The sequence below is a fragment of the Balaenoptera physalus genome, assembly GCF_965194825.1.
Source record: "Balaenoptera physalus genome assembly, chromosome: 15".
NCBI classification, from domain to species: Eukaryota; Metazoa; Chordata; class Mammalia; order Artiodactyla; family Balaenopteridae; genus Balaenoptera; species Balaenoptera physalus.
Window position 1 is genome coordinate 49420902 of NC_138894.1, and position 13152 is coordinate 49434053.

The 13152-nt window shown below is 35.1% G+C and overlaps 1 long non-coding RNA gene across 2 annotated transcripts in view; it reads left to right on the top strand.

Moving 5' to 3' along the window:
* Positions 1–5544: 5544 nt before the first annotated feature.
* LOC309643550 overlaps positions 5545–13152 on the top strand; it is an 813743-nt gene continuing 806135 nt past the window's right edge. For both annotated transcript variants that reach the window (XR_014253814.1, XR_014253815.1), the window contains exon 1: positions 5545–7027. This is a non-coding gene — a long non-coding RNA (uncharacterized lncRNA). The remainder of the gene's footprint in view (positions 7028–13152) is intronic.

The window sequence follows — 13152 nt, forward strand, 5'->3', positions numbered from 1 at the left end:
TTTCTGTCTGTTCTGAGACTTAGCACCATAAAGTCTTTCTTCTCTCACAAGTCTTTAAATTCTTCCCCTTTCCACTAACTGCTTCCTTTCAGCCAAAAAAATGTGCTCAAGTCTTCACTTATTTCAACCACAGTTTCTCCTGGTTACTATCATACTTTCCTGATTTTCAGCACCACCAAACTTCCTGAAAACAAAGTTTATCCTGGGTTCCTCCAGTCTTCTCCTCTGCATTTGTTTACTAGGGTTGGGTTCAACATTATTTCCCCACTGATACTTCTTTTGAAAAAATCTTTCACTTTTTATGTCAAGGCATATCTCTTCAGTTCCATCTCAAATACTTTGTTATTTTGAGAAAATTAACCAAATCTTTCTGGAAATTTTTCTTTCCTCTTGTGTTGAATGGATCTAGTTTGAGCTGTTATGTAAGTATCTTAACTGGTATTCCTTTATTCACAGGTTCCTCCCTCAAATTTATACTTCTTAATATAATGAGTTGAATTTTTCTAAAAAAAAAATCATGGATCATTGTGTTCTTGTAAATATTTTCAAGAGTTCTTCAGTAGCTCCATAAAATCAGCCTCTCCAACGGTATCAGAGCTCTCCATATTACTTTGATATGTCTCTAGCCTCCTTGAACTGCTTGCTCTTTTCTAAATGCCCATGAAGCATTTTGCTCCATGCCCTTTCCCTGTATTATCATTTTGCTGTGGAAGGTAGTCACTAACATGAATACCTCCTGGTATTCACACCCTTGTGTAATCCCCTCACCTTGAGTGTGGGCTGGATTTAGTGAATTGATTATAATGAATAGAATGTGGCAGAACTGATATGATGTCAACTCTGAGATTGTTACAAATAATGACTTTCTGCTTTGGGTCAACTTGCTCTCTTTGTCTCTCTGTCTTTCTCAGATCTCTCAGAAATAATGACTTTCTGCTTTGGGTCAACTTGCTCTCTTTGTCTCTCTGTCCTTCTCAGATCTCTCACCCTGAGGAAGCCAGATGCCTTGTCATAGGTATCCTTATGGAAAGGCCAAGGCTAACTAATATCCATTTGAATAATCTTGAAAGTGAAAGCTTTCAGATGAGACTACAGCTCCAACCAACAGCTTGATTACAATCTAATGAGATACCTCGAGTGAGAGACATTGAACTAAACTGCACCCAAATTCCTAATCCACGTGAGATAATAAATGAAAGTTTGTTGCTTTAAGCCATTAAATTCTGGGATAATTTGTTACACAGCAATAGGTAGCAAATACATCTGTTTAAAACAGTCTTCCACCTTCTTTAACCATTAATTGATTGATTACTCCTCTTGCTTTACATTTTAATGAAATGTAAACTTTTGGATCTCTAAATGATGTTTCCAGCCTCAACCCTATCCTTTTGGGCAGTGCAGCCTACTACTCTATTCCTCGGTGGATTACCTTGACTCCCTTAGCACAACCAGTTCGAACATTTCCTACTCACGACCTGCTGAAAATGTTTCCTTCTTCATCTGTACACCTATAATATTTAGTTGATGGCTTTCATTGTTACTTATCACCTTCTTACTTATGTCCCTGAGAAGATAAATACCTTTAAGGGTTGCAACTATTTCATATATTTCCACAGCTTCTTACAAAACTTAGCACAATTTCCTGAACATGGTAAGAATTTAATGCATGTCTGTTGAGTAAATATAATGAGACTGTGCCTGATTAATCATCAAAATAAGTGTACAGGGCACTAATTACCAGGATGAGGGATAATCACTTCAAATTTTCTGGTAAAGCTTTTAAAAAAATGAGAGAGAGGAGTGGCAGGGTCACATTGCATGAATGAAACTGCACAGAGACTGGAAAGTACAGAACTTGTGAGACCAGTTAACTACTGGTTGGTAGGCAACAAGAGTTCTGCTGGATGTTATAGCTTTAGATACAATAACTTGTGCTTCCTATGTTCTCCATGAGGCAGACGCATGGGAAAATGTAGCCCAACTGAACCTAACATAGCACATAGTACATATGTACTGAATATTTGATTCAACTTGGAAATAAAAGCTGAGGAATGATTTTGTGGGTCTTAACTGGTAAACTTTGAACTTTATAAGCAATTCATTGCCCCAAAAGCATTTGAGCAAGAATACAGCACTGGTTAAATGATTTAGTTAGATTGTTCAGGTAGCAATCTATATAATTAGACTTGGGGACTCTGATTAGTGAGAATAACTAGGAAGAATAACTAGTTGAGTCCTGAGCTTATAAACTGAATAGGTCTACAATTTGGCATCCTATTTCTAAAATGAGTAGATCTTTTAAACAATAGAATCTCTTGAAATATATAATTAAAATATAGAATTTTAAATTGCTTGATCCTTATAACTACAACGAAATTCTTTGTGTAGGCCTAAGGAGACAGCTGTATTATTTCTACACTGTTTCTTTTAGAAAGGGGATGATAAATTGATAAATTCCAGTCTTTTTATTGTTGGCAATAAGCCTTTAGAAGTTGCACATACAATGCGAAATATACATGTGAGATCAGCTGAAACCTGATACAATACTTATGCCCTATGATAAGGCTTTTGAAAACTCATAGTATCATTAAGACTTTGAAAGCTCATAGGTTGTCAGGATGTTATAGGGTGGAAGGATTCATTAAAAACAATCCTTTATTGATATTTTGCAGAATGCAAGGGAGAAGCTATTCCAGGTGGTCACAGTCTATGATTTCATGGAGTTTGCCATCTAGTAGGAAATACCTAGTAGGAAAGGATTGGGGACAACCAATTGGATTTATCTTCTTTTTGGTCTCAATAGCCCATAACATGGGGATGAAATTTAATTAAAAGCTATATCAGTTTTAATATTTTACTGATGTTTAAAGTCATAAAGAAAATGAAGAAGATAAATATATATGCAAAAGAGGAAAGAGAGTGAGAAGTGGATAAAGGAAGACTAGAGAGAAGAAATTAAAATGAGAACGAGGTGCCTTAAAGCATAGGAGGAGAGAAAAGCAAGAGAGTGATAGGGATCAATGTGGAGTCAAGGGCAAGAACAGAAAAAAGAGTAGAAAGTATAACCAGTGAAAAAATTAGCCAGAGAGGAGGAAAAACGAATTGATCTATGACAAAAGAAGGAAATGAAAGTAAAGGGTGAAAGGAGAAAAGAAAAGAATGTATTTAGTGTTTAAATAGTATTTTTCATTTTCAGAAAGCTTTATAAATATTAATTAATTAACCCTCATTCCAGTCTTGGGCATAAGCATTATTATCATAGTTATTATTATTAATAACTGAATTGAAAAGGGGTCAGAAAGGGTTAGATACATAAAGCTTTAAATTTTGCACATGTATTTTATTTCTCTGACATGAAAGCAGTAGCTGGAAGGAAAGTTTTGTTTCAAATTCTTGCAAATCCATTATTGCTAGATGAGAGCTGCATTTATTTTGCTTCTTCACCTTCATGACCTTAGGCCATAGCATCTGAAGATGTAGTCTCTGCATTTGGCTATCAGTAATAATTTTTCACCTGCAGCTCATCCTTGATGGTAGGACCCAACAAAGAGCTTTCAATTCAGGACTTTTGATTGACAGGATTATTATTAGTATTATTTCTAAGAACAGTGTATAACTTCTCCCGACTACAGTTTAATTACAACATGGCCTAGAAACCAGTTGCACAGTTTATGGTAGCCAAAGAACACTCCCTGTGTTTGATTTGGAGCCTTTCTCTTTTCTTTGATCCCATTGAGACAGGATGGGAACTCTCCATTCAGGAACAGTTTTTAGTGTTCCAGCTTGCTAATCACACTCTGGCTTTTCTGGAGGGAAAATATTAGAAACTGGATTGAATAAATCTTTGAATGTACATAGTGGAATTCACTTTTTATTCCAGTTAGAATGAGTAGTCACATGCCTGTAATAATGTAAATTTTGCTTTCATTATGATCCTGCCTCCACAAGCTAATTACATTGCAGATACGAAGTCTGTCGACATTCCTTCTCTAGAGTGATGAAGGAGACTGCTGGGTAAAAGAGCCACTACTCATGTTTATTTCGGGAAACATCAACATATTGCAAAATTGTCCTTGTTTCAGAAGTGAATTTTAACATGCATTCAGGTAATAGTAAAATATAAGTGACAGTGGTTATGTGAGTATGGAAGGCAGGGTGGCAAATAAAGTATATGTTGGAGTTGAAAACTGTTTGACTCTCCATATTTCAGTTTTACCCACTCGTTCTTTTTTTAGCCAAATGAATTTCATGCAGATTGATTTTCTTTTGCCTTGGTACACAGTACTTTCCACTCAGTTCTTAAAATAGGATTCCCTAATCTTTACATAGTGCTCTTCAAAAATAGTTGCAATTTTAAATTCACACGTACAAAAAATTACTGTGTAATTTATTATGCTTAAGTGGCCATCTCTTCTCTTCTATGAGAAGCAAATCAGACACGTTTTATTTACTGAATTTGAATGGTAAAGATGCACTATTAACTAATTGGCCACTTAATTTAGGTAAGAATACCTTTATTTTCATATATCTTTAGGCTCTTAAGATTCTTTGAGACACTTTACACAATTCTTAAATTACAAAAACGAAAACCTACCTTCACTAATACCATGTTCTCTTACTTTAAAATAATAAAACAAGTATGTCAAGGTTATCAAAATAAAATGTTAAATTCATTTTATGTACTCCCACAAAATTAAGGATGCTATTCTAGAGATAATCATCACTTGAAATCATATACTGGAGTTTGCACACTTTAGCAAGGGATTTTATTAATTTCAAAAGTTAGTTCTCTCGGCTTCTTAATGTATGTGTTTTAGTTAACTTGGTTTCAAGATTATCACCTAGATAGTTTTATAGACTTCATCAGAGCCATCATCAAAAATTTATAATTATACTCAAATAATTATAATTTTTAAATTTGTAAAATTACTCTTTTCAGGATTTGATAGGAAAGCAAGGTGATCCCCTCTTCTCTCTTAATGTACGTGTGTGTGTGACCCTGTGTAGGCTGAGAAGTGAAAAAATAATTGTGGTTAAAGGACTGTAGCTTGCAAATTACTTTTCATGATTTCTTTATATTAATATCATCACAGAATCACTGTGATTTCAGGAGGTCTTGTTTGTAGTCAATAAAATTTCCTAAAAATTTATTTTGAAAAAAATGGTTTTGGAGTTCCTATTCTATGTTTGTCACTTTTTAAGAAACTATATATATATCCATAAATATATATATAAATATATATACATATATAATAGTTATATGTATGCGTGTGTGTATATATACTAAATATATATATATTTAGAGAGAGAGAATAATTTTGTGGGTCTGTTGTGTCCACAAAGAATACGCACTCTTTGTAAAGTATAAATCGATATGTATCAATAGTTAGAAAGAAATTTGAAATGCCAAACTGCATGATACCCCATTATAGAACTTGAGAGAAGAAAGGGAGAAAGGTTAGATTGATGTAGTCTCAAAAGGCATCATAGAGAAGCTACCCCAAATTTTAATCACATGATATTATAATAAATGTTGGAAATCATGCTTTTTAAAATAGCACATGCATGTAGAACCAGTAAACTGAGCTATTTCCTGTGTCATAAGTAGTAGACATTCTCTACACACATTCCTATCTGAGAGAACAGGACTTTTCCTTTAGAGTTCTGGTACCATAGGTAAGCAATTTATGTCTTACTAAACTGACTGATTACATTTTGCTCAGGGAGCTGCTATGGGAGCAGTCTCTCAAGTTTTACACATTCCAGAACTTTGCATAAAATACTTCTGTCCTTTCTTTCAAACTCCTATTTAATGAGATGTGAATCAGAAAGTCTATTTTGATTAAAAATCACTAAATTTGAGAAGTTCTCTTAAAAAAAAAGGAGGGCAGGATGAGAGATGTTTGTACCATAATCAATTAATTAGAGAGTTTATTATTTTTTAAATATATCTCCAGATATGCAAATTTAAGACTAACTTCAGGATTTATATTTGAATAAAAGCTTGAAATATGTATTTTTTAAGCAAGGAAAAAAGCAGATATATCATTAATGATATTTTCCAAATAATATAGATGAAATAAAATTAATGAATGTCAGTTGACCTCTACTTAAAAAAGTAGTAAATATGGCCAAGAAATCTGCATTTGCTTTCATTTTATTTAGAAGGATACAGCAAGTATATCATGACCTATCATGGAAAATTAGGTGATACATTCTCTCTGTACACTTTTTCCTAATTCAAAAATTGACCATTAATGACAGAATAACAGTGCTGTATATAACATGGAACAAATGATTTTGCTGGAATGAGGAGGTGAATTTACAATTGTTTGTTTAGTCTTGAGTTGCCATCCCCAGAAAAGAAGAAACTATCACCATGACATTTCTAGAATTAGGTCTTCTAAACTGGTGTGGTAGATGGAAATATTTTTCTCTCCTGAAAGAATACACAAGGTGCTGTTTCCCCTGGCAAGACTATGGAAACTTGAAATGTACTATTTTTTCCCAGCAAGCAACCAGGCTCCACACATCTATCATTATTCAGCTTCAAACTAAAAAGTCTTACTCTGAATATCAATTCCTATAAACTATGTAGCTCTCAGTTATGGAATCTGAAACTGCTGGTTCTGTGATGATAAAGGAACATGCTGTTTGAAAGACCACAATTTGGCTGCAAGTAATCAATATACTATTTGGAAAGAAACCTAGATGTGCAGTGTGATTTAGAAATGCTGAGAGGATTGCACCAAAGCCTTCGACACAAATCTTAAGTCAGGTTGTTCCTTTGTCAGTCTTCCTTAGGCCTGTTTGTCCATTTTCAGAGACACCAGAAAATTTTTCGAGTAGACAGAAGAAGCCTTTTCTGGAATTTTCAGGATAAAGGGCAATAATTTGTAGCTAAATACATCTCTACTTTTTTTTCCCCCACCTATGAAGTTTGCTGACATCGTGTATCCTGATACGGAGAGAGTTAAATGAAGAATTTGAACTTCTCCTAGGCCAGAAACATGCACGTGCTTTAGATGTAAGTAACATTTGTCAAATCTGAGTTTTAGAAAGTTTGCATAACATTTAACTCATCGTTTTAGTCCAAAGAAGAATGTCCTGTTGACTGAGCACCCAGGGTTGTTGTTGAAATATGAATATGAAATACATATCCTTTCAACACTCCCAGATTGTTCCTATTTTTATTTTTATATCAGAGAATATGAACGCTCAGAGGAGTTAAGTAAAACACTCTAGGTAACATAAGGAAAAAAGTACCAGAGCCAGGATTTGAACCTGGTTTTGATCATTTTAAGGCCCATTGGAGGGCCTACCACTTGCTGTCAAGACACGCAAGGCATAGTGAGTGCCTAGGGCGAGCTAACAATCTATTACGTAGTCCGCACGCATCCCATTTTCCGAAGCTTGTTAAATTGCCTGAGGAAGGGCATTATGATAAGTTTCCTTCAGTGTGAATTTTACCAGTTTTGCCAAAGCCATGGAGGCAAGGTGACTTTAATGGCGTATTCGTTTCTGTAGATTCAGATCTGGATGGTTGTTTTATTTCTTTGTGATGCTTGCCTGATCTGGAAAGAATGCATATCATGTTGACTGAGGGTTCGATGACAAAAATAGGATGAGGAAAATGGGGATAGGCCAGGGAGCGTAGAAAACAGAGAGAAAAGGAAGTCCTCACTGAATTGCTTTATAGAGAATCATCTGGGCTCCTAAGCAATGTGAATGGAATGAGGAGAATCTGGCAGAAACATTTTGTTTGGGGTTTTTCTCTGAACTAAATTAAAGCCATTTGACTAACTAACTGAATAATAGGGTCAAAGAGAAAAGAGCAGCAACGTTATGAAACCTTAACTCTTATATTTTTAGGTTGTTTTACAATTTTTCAGCACACCGCATTAGAAGGTGGCAGAGTTTCTTTGCATAATGGGAGTTAGCCTCAGAAATTTCTACCCGTTTTAAGGAAGGTGACTGTTTATTTTGGTCAGAGCTAGTAGGGTCACTGCTTTCGTATGTGTTGCCTAAACCTTTCCTGACAGTGTGCCATGAGCCCCCCTTCTCCCCCCCCCCACCCTATCCCCCTCACCTGTGTGACTTTTATTGCGAATGGGTGGGAATGCTTGTCCAGGCTGCTGGCCCGATGCTCCTTGGCTGTAACTTAATATTCCTAAGTGAAACTTGTTTCGGGCTTATGAACTGTGGGAGGTATTGGTTGCTGCTTCACAATTCCTGCCACAGACATTTTCACCTCTCCTTGGAACGTGAGAGGTGTGGGAGGAGTTGGTAAGCCCCGAGGGAGCCTGCTGTCTGGTGGGCCACGCAATTTCCCTTCACCGAGGCTCCGTTTACTTATTTTGAGTGCGCTGACCATTCTTAGGGAATGGAATATGTTTTCAGTGGAATTTCGTGGTGGGAACAGAGGGGCATTGCCCGTCTGGAGTTTATTCTTTCAGTCAGGCCAGGAAGGGAGAGTGTCTTGTCTCTCGTGGAGTTGGAGTGCCCTCTGCTGTCTTGGAGAAGAAGGTGCAGGTGCAGCATGGCTCTCCTTGCCAGCTCTTTCCTCCAGGTACACGGAAACCTCCCAAAATGCTCCCTTGGAAAACCCGCTGCCCTCAGTCGATCCCTGAGCATCTGGTTTCACTCCACCGTGAGGGCTTTGGCTTTTTCAAGAAAATCTTATTGAGGCTGAGTATGCAAACAGACCAGAACGCACGTGGAAGGTAGCTTTTCCTTGGTCATGAGGTGTGACATAAAGAGCCATTTCAGAATGATAGGTATTTGGCTTATTTTTCATGAGTGTAAGTGCCACCATGAAATATGTGTTTATTTTGTGTGTGTGAACAGTCTTTTTATATATGTCTGGGAAACCTGAATATTGTTACTCCAGATTTGGATGTCTCTGTATATTTTCCTTTGGCAGTGTGTTTTTACATTTGAAATCAACGTTGAAAAATGTTCTTTGTGGCAAATGCAAGTATTTTTTAAAACCATTTCTCACTTTACTTTCTAATGTATTTTATCATTATGCAGTGAAATATCTTATTTTTGTATAGTCCTGTAATTTACAAGCACTTTCTCATAATCTCAGTTAAGCATCATGGCAAGTCTGTGATGGAGGCCATGTAGACCCCACTTTATAGACAGAAAATACAAGTGGTATCAGAGGTGAGAACTGTGTCAACTATTGTGCTGAGCTCTGGAATATGAGTAACAGTGAACAGTTATTTAATACCTATCATTTGTCAGCACCATAATTGTGGGGTTTTTTTAAAAATGCATTGCTCATTTATTTTTCATTTCAACTCAAAAGGTAGATACTATTATAGCTGTCATTTTATAGATATGGAAACAGAGGCTTTGAGAAGTTACTAATAATTAGTCCAATAGACAGTAAGTGAAAAAGCTGGGTTTCAAGCCCTGCTCCGTCTGATGCCAGAGGCCCTGTTGTGTGGACAGTTTTATATAGAGGGAAATGAGACATAATCCCTGGTCTCAAGTAACTTAAAGTAGTTTTGTGTGTGTGGTAAAATACACATAATATAAAATTTACCATTTTAACCATTTTTAGGTGTAAAATTCAGTGGCATTAAGTACATTCACACCGTTGAGCAACCATCACTCTTGTCCATCTCCAGAACTTTTTCTTCTCAAACTGAAACTCTGTACCCATTAAGCAATAACACCTATTTCCCCTTTCCTCCAGCCCTTGACAACCATCTTTTTATTTTCTTATCTCTATGAATTAGAGTATTCTAGGTACCTCATATTAGTGAAATTGTTCAATATTTGTCCTTTTGTGTCTAGATTATTTCACTTAGCCTGATGTCTTCAAAGTTCATTCATATTATAGCTTGTGTTAGAATTTCATTCATTTTTAAGGTTGAGTGATATTCTGTTGCATGAATATACCACATTTGGTTTATCTATTCATCCCTTTATGGACATTTGGTATGTTTCCACCTTTCGGCTATTGTGAATAGCACTGCTATGATACAGATATCTGTTCAAGTTACTGCTTTCAGTTATCTTAGGTATATACCCAGAAGGAGGGTTGCTGAATCATATAGTAATTCCATGTTTAATTTTTTTGAGGAATCACCACTCTGTTTTTCACAGTGGTGGCACCATTTAACATGCCCACCAGCAAACCACAGGGGCTCTAATTTCTCCACATCCTTGTCAACACTTATTATTCCCTCCCTCTCTCCCTCTCTCCCTCCCTCCCTTCCTTCCTTCCTTCCTTGCCTAATACATATGAGGTATCTCATTAGGGTTTTGATTTGCATTTCCCTAATGATTAATGGAGTTCAGCATCTTTTCATTTGCTTATTGGCCATCTATATATCTTCTTTGGATAAATGTCTATTCAAGTCCTTTAACTATTTCTTAATTGGGTTTTCTTTTGTTGTTGTTGAGTTGTATGAGTTCTTTATATATTCTGGATATTAATCCCTTATCAGATACATGATTTGCAATTATTTTCTCTTTTACTCTGTTGATAGTGTCCTTTGATGCACACAATTAAAAAAAATTTTTGATTAAGTTTAATTTATGTTTTTTCTTTTTTTCATTGCCTGTGCTTTTGGTGTCGTATCCAAGAAATCACTGCCAAACCCAATGTCATGAAGCTTTTCCCTATACTTTCTTCTAAGAGTTTTATAGTATTAGTTTTTACATTTAGGTGTTTGATCTATTGTGAGTTAATTTTTGTGTATAGTGTAAGGTAAGGGTCCAACTGCATTCTTTTGCATGTAGATATCCAGTTTTCCTAACACTATTTGTTGAAAAGACTGTCTTTTCCCCATTGAGCGGTCTTGGCACCCTTGTTGAAAATTATTTGACGGTTTATTTCTGAGCTCTGTATTCTATTTATTGGTCTATATGTCTGTCTTTATGCCAGTGCTACACTTTATTGATTACTGTGGCTTTGTTGGAAGTTTTGAAATCTGGAAGCATGCAACTTCCAGTTTTGTTCATTTTCAAAATTGTTTTGACTGTTTGAGGTCCTTTGAGATTCCATGAGTTTTAGGTTGCATTTTTCTATTTCTGCAAAAAATGTCATTGGGATTCTGATAGAGATTGCATTAAATCTATAGATTTTGAGTAGTATTGACATCTTAACAATATTGTCTTCTAATTCATGAGCACAGGCTATATTTATATTTATTGATGTCTTTTTAAATTTCACTCTGCAATATTTTGTATTTTTCAGTGTACGTCTTTTGTCTCCTTGGTTAAGTTATTCCTAAGTATTTTGTTCTTTTAGATGCTACTGTAAGTGAGATTGTTTTCTAATTTTCTTTTGGATTGTTCATCGTTAGTGTACAGAAATGCAACTGATTTTTGCATATTGTTTTTGTGTCCTACAACTAGTTTGCAGGTTTAACTTGAGCCCAGATCTTTTAACTCCGTGTCCCATGTATTTCCTACTATTTCCCAGTAGTCAACATTTGAAAAAAGACTATTAATTTCTATTCTGCAGAAATTTTGTTCTTATAAGATGTCAATTTTTACCAAAATTTGTTCTGCCTTGAGTTTTTTCATGGAGTCCAAACATCCCATCAGTAATTTAATAAATGAAAAAGAAAATAAAATTTTCCTTGTCTATATGTGTTATGCATATAGCTGATAATCTGAATGACAAAGTTTTAATTTCCAAATACACAAATTGGTTTGATATTATATTGACACAGCTGTGGTTCTCAAAGTTGTTTTAATCTGCACAAAGAAAACTAAAAACTAAAATATGTACTTATTCATTGCATTCAGTAGTCCTAACAGCTGAACTGTAACTTTCCAACTCAAGTGGATTTGGATAATATAGTTTACCCTGTTTGATTGCCTGTTCAGCCGGGTAATAGCCATAGTACCAATTTTAAAAATAGACTACTTAATACTTTGACTAACACCTGACAAGAATAACACAAAAACAAAACATAAACCAATTTCATTTATGTCTAAAGATGCCAAAATGTGAAACACAGTGTTATCAGGTTCTGATTATTTTAAACAAAAACTATACCAAGTACAGTTTAGTAAATTTAAGGATATGATCTATAATCATGATTCGTCACATCATATCATAAGAAAAAAACTTGTGAAAATCCTCCAATAAATGAAGAAGAGACATTTATAAATGCAACATATATTCATGAATCAAAATACACATTCAGTAAACTAGAGATATGGTGCCTCTTTTACACAATTAAGAATATGTATTTAAAACTAACAGCCAATATCCACTTAGTAGAAAAGTCAGAAGGATGCTGTCACCTCCATTATCCATCATAATTCTGGAAGTTCCACTCAATGCATAAGAATACTAAAACCAGTACTAATACTCCTACTAATAAGTATATTTAAATAAAAGGAAATAACCGTAGCATGTGCAAGCAATAGATTTGTTGACCTGGAAGCCAAAAGTTAATCAATTGAAAAACTATTAGAAAATAATAATGAATTAAATAGCATGGCCAGTCAGCAATTTAATGTAAAGAATACAAAGATATTTTCTATATACTATGAGTAACAATTAGAAATGGATAAAAATTTCAATCACAATAGTAGTCCCTAACTTGATCATTTTCTCACTGAGTCTTTCATAAACATAAGTTGGTTTTTGTACCTTCTATTCTATCCCATTGTGTGACTTTTGAGCCAGAGTGAAAATACCTGTAATTGTTGTAAGTTAATCATATGTCTTAATATTTGGCAGGGGAAGACCTCCATGCTCCCTTACATACTTTTAAACTATTCAAAGATTTCTTTGCTATTTTAGCTGACGATATTTGCTTGGTTCTTCAAATTGAATTTTACAGTCACATAGTTCAGCTTTTTAAAAAGCATCCTATTGGTTTTTTTGGAAATAATTATATATGTAATTGAAGTAGAAGGACGTAGACCTCAGTTAGTTTAGTTTCTCTCATTGCACATATAAGGAAAAAGGGCTTCAGACTCTGGATACAGGGTCCTTCAGTGGCACAGCAACATTTACTACTGTGCACATATTACAGGAGTCTGCAAGAGACAGATGTGAAATAGAGCTTGTCCTCTAGAAGTAAGATAGAAATACTTCTGATATTCAGGAAGGGTGGATTCAGGAAAGGCTGACACAATTGAATGCTCTAAGAGAGCCCCTCCAGTGTTTTA